The sequence below is a fragment of the Cibotium barometz genome, chromosome 47 (assembly GCF_041138505.1).
Source record: "Cibotium barometz isolate CiBa-2024 chromosome 47, ASM4113850v1, whole genome shotgun sequence".
Lineage (NCBI taxonomy): Eukaryota > Viridiplantae > Streptophyta > Polypodiopsida > Cyatheales > Cibotiaceae > Cibotium > Cibotium barometz.
In genome coordinates, this window is record NC_141092.1 from 38,277,336 (window position 1) to 38,281,731 (window position 4,396).

At 42.7% G+C, this 4,396-nt stretch overlaps 1 pseudogene across 1 annotated transcript; it reads right to left on the reverse strand.

Moving 5' to 3' along the window:
• Positions 1 to 725: 725 nt before the first annotated feature.
• On the reverse strand, positions 726 to 4,024 carry LOC147611659 (plant intracellular Ras-group-related LRR protein 1-like; annotated as a pseudogene). Its single transcript, XR_015263811.1, has 4 exons — positions 3,721 to 4,024; positions 2,870 to 3,214; positions 2,455 to 2,621; positions 726 to 1,979 (listed from the first exon to the last, which is right to left on the reverse strand). The product of XR_015263811.1 is annotated as a plant intracellular Ras-group-related LRR protein 1-like (transcript).
• Between the last annotated feature and the right edge of the window lie 372 nt (positions 4,025 to 4,396).

A 4,396-nucleotide genomic window follows, 5' to 3' on the forward strand; every position in this document is an offset into this window, starting at 1 on the left:
ACGATATATAAGGAAAGAGACAATGTGTGAGATATTGATAGAGAGAAGGTGTGTGTATGTATGAGGGAGGGAGGGAGGGAGTGTGTGTGTGTGTGTATGTATGAGAGAGAGAGAGAGAGAGAGAGAGAATGTATGAGGAAGAGAATTCATAGTGTATGTATGAGGGGGAGAGAGAGAGTGTGTGTGTATGAGGGAGACAGAGAGAGAGAGAGAGAGAGAGAGAGAGAGTGTGTGTGTGTGTGTGTGTGTGTATGCGTGTGAGTGTATGTATGATGGGGAGAGAGAGAGTGTGTGTGTATGAGGGAGAGAGAGAGAGAGTGTGTGTGTGTGTGTGTGTGAGTGTATGTATGATGGGGAGAGAGAGTGTGTGTGTGAGTGTATGTATGATGGGGAGAGAGTGTGTGTGTGTGTGCGTGTGAGTGTATGTATGATGGGGAGAGAGAGAGTGTGTGTGTATGAGGGAGAGAGAGAGAGAGTGTGTGTGTGTGTGTGAGAGTGTATGTATGATGGGGAGAGAGAGTGTGTGTGTGAGTGTATGTATGAGGAGAGATAATATTTTAGCCTTAGCTCTCTAATATAATAACAATATCATGTGTTTCCCGTTTGCGCGCGGGCAAAATTTTTTTTATTGTTGAGTGTCGCATAAGCGATGATGGGCGTCGTTTATGCGACACTACAAATGTCGCCTATACGACGAATTTTGCATCGTTAAATATGTCGCTTTAGCGACACCCCACAACGACGTGGATAGTGACGCAATCTCTATAAATTCATAACTTTCCATTTGTTGCATCTAGAAGAAAAATACACTGGATATTTTTAAAAATTCATGAGAAAAAAAATCATATGGAGGAAAATATCTCTATGCCTGTCACAAATGCTAGGGAATTGAGCTCTCTCTCTCTCTCTCTCTCTCTCTCTCTCTCTCTCTCACATATAGCAAATGTATCACTTAATCAATTACTTCAGTCACATTACAGCCAAATTTCTAGATCAACACCTTTGGAGCACTTGACTAATTATCTAATGTTTTTAGTGAAAAGATATAGGCTTATCACACATAGTAATAAGAACATTGATTAACTAATGCAAGCTGCGAGCTACAACTGCAGTTTAGCGGATGCTGACAACATAATGTCTAAATAGATACAAAATATGAGCTGAATAGAAAAGATTATACACATGGTAAGCGACAGCATAATGTTCCTAGTGTGAGCTATGGTGGAGAATTCATATGAATAATTATTCTCTTAGCTCCTATACCCACTTAGCTGCTTGCCCTGTAGAGTTAAAGTAAGTGATAAGCTATGGTGGAGAATTCATATAAATAATTACTCTCTTAGCTCCTATACCTACTTAGCTGCTTGCCATGTAGAGTTAAAGGGACTGTTTGTCTGCCACTACATCTACCAGCAATCCAATGGACCAATGAGGACCCTCCCATGCCTGCACATGCTACACGAAAGCCAACCTTGAGGCCATGGGATCTAGGTGATGAGCAAATCTCTTCTCCGTGATGTTTTCCACCTCATTGACATGTACTCAACTAGGGCTTCCATGCCGTGTTTGGCGACCTCGGCGGGATCACGAGGGGGTTGTGCTCTTTCAGCACCTTGAGATTCTCCAATGCCCCCACTGAGTCAGGCAACACTCTAATCTGATTGAAGCTCACATCTAAGTCAACAAGGAAGACCAAATCCCCTATTGTGTCTGGCAACATGCCCCAAAATCACTGAAATTATTGCTTATGTTCAGCCTCTCTAATGCTGACATGTTCCCCAGGGATGTAGGCAATGCTTTTAGGTTGTTGAAATGTAGATCAAGGAACTTAAGATGCTTTAACTCACAGATCGATTCTGGCAGGAATGTCAGCTTGTTTGAGTGTAGACATAGGTTTTCAAGGCGGTACAGGTCATAGCCAACCCTCGCCCGGGAGGTGCTGGAGCTCATTGAAACCAGCATTGAGGTCCACCATTTTCCTGCACATTCACAAATTATGTATCAATGAAGATAATTAGCCACAAAAATAACAAAAAGCATTGAAACTATATTGGCCTTAAAACCTATGAAAAGGGTAAATTAAATGCCAATTAACTATAAAGATCCATTACATTATGTATCAATGAAGATAATTAGCCACAAAAATAACAAAAAGCATTGAGACTATATTGGCCTCAAAACCTATGAAAAGGGTAATGCCAATTAACTATAAAGATCCATTACAACCCATCATTCCAAGCACAACCTCTAGGCTACATAACACATAAGTTTATTAAACAATGCTGTAAACCATGCCTATAATACATACTATGCTTTAAGAAACCATTGAAATGATGCTACACACACATGATCAAAATTCTTAACATCTCTAATTAATCATGCACATCCTCTATTAAGAGGCCTAAGAACCGAGCTAGACAATCAAAATTTCATGACTGCTCCTTCAAAGCTTACCTGCAGCCTCCTAGGCTCTCTGGGAGAGCTTCCAGCATATTTCCCGACACATTCAAGACTTTGAGGTTTTCTAGGAATCCAACTGCATCTGGCAAGCTGGATAATTGATTGGATTGCAAACCAAGAATTTCAAGGCTATCCAAGTCTCCTATGGAGCTTGGTAAATCCTGCACAAAGGGAAAAAGGTTCAATTAGCACAAAATTTAAGTCAGAAAATGCAGTACACGGTTGATTGATTAGTGTCAACGAGGTGGTTGATTATAAGTGGTTGGAGTATCTAGGTGATAAATTTGTTTCAGATTAGTAAGGCTTGAGGCAAACACAGATGATAGATAAATTGTTATTGGTGATTAAAACCGAATTATCACATGATTGAGCTTTGACAAGGATTAGATGCTTGATTTATAATAATTACCTTGAGCTGGTTTTTGGAGAGGTCCAGTGAGACAAGGCTGGTGAGTTTGTGGCCAAATGAGATGGGGATGCTGCAGAGGAGGCGCCCACTGAGGTCCATCTTGGTGATTGGCTTGTGGGCAGAGCTGTCTAGCATAGCCTTTGCCACATCATGGCCGGACTCAGGGTCCAAGTGGTTCCTATCATCAGACAAAGAGTTGAGGACCTCCAAGGTCCTTTTTGTGCTCTCATCTGTGGTGTTCATCAAGCCTTCATAGATCTGATGTAGCTCAGACAAAGATACTATGGACTTGTATGGTAGCTTGGCCTTCTCAGTCTCCTCCCTTAACTTGGCCTCTTCCTTGGCCTGCAAACATAAACACTAACATGATATTTTCACTATACATTAGTATCATTCACTATAAATATGCTATAAAGTCCATTACAACAACAATAATAATTCACTATACAATAGCATCATTCAATATAATGATAATATAAATTCGCAATTGCTCCCTAGTTGAACATTTAAGATATTGATCAAATAAACTAACCATATTTGTCACCTTTGATTATCACCTTCTACATAATCATGCACAAAACATGCCAAATTACTGAAAGATTTCAAGATCAAAATTTCCAAGCAAGGATCCCATTTTTCACAAAGCAAGTTGAATGATCAACTCATAATTTCAAGGCTAAAGAAATCGCTCTTTGTATACACTCATTCTTGAATTTACAGTCCTGGATAATTAGGACCCTACTAATATGCACAAATTAATGAAACAGTACTGTATTACCACCCATTATAACAGAGGCAAAGATTATCAGAATTTGGCGAGGGGAAACAAGGATCAAAGCATTAGATTAAACCTGATCAGGAGAGTGAGGTAGAGAGGCGAGTTTGGTGGAGAGGTCAGTCTCGAGGCGAGTGAGGGTGAGCTGGGCGGCTTGGACGAGGGAAGGGTTTGGGCGGGAGCCAAGGGCCTTGAGGAAAGAGCGAGGGTCTGCGGGCGAAGCAGGCGCAGTCATGGTTGAGCAAACAAAAGCAAAAAGCAAAAAACCAAGCAAAGCAAGGAAGCGAAGCAACAAGCAGTTATGGAAGAGGAACGAAGAAGCAGCCAACTAAAAAGCAGAAGTAAATCTGGCTGCCGTCGAGAGGAGATCAGTGCCAAAAGGTGGCTTTACGGCAGACGGACTTGAAAGTATACGCTTTATATTTTGCAAGCCGGATCGGACCACGGGTGTCAGTACGGCTCCTACGGTCTTCCGGCGCTACCGGAGGCTACGCTGCCGCCAACCGTACCATGCGGCCTGGGCCGCGTCGCCTTCCGCCGCCCGCGTGTCACCGTGTGCCATCCGCCCGCCGCCCGTCACCAACGACCCGGGCAGCATGTGGGCCCCTTTCACTTGCTGACATAACTTTGGCATGAGCCGCGTAATATGCGTTCCGCCACGCTGGACTAATGCTATTCATACGGTGCACACATGGGGGCGGACAGTGGACACTGGTGTGCCTAAAAAGCCAAACGTGCGAGGATATGTAGAC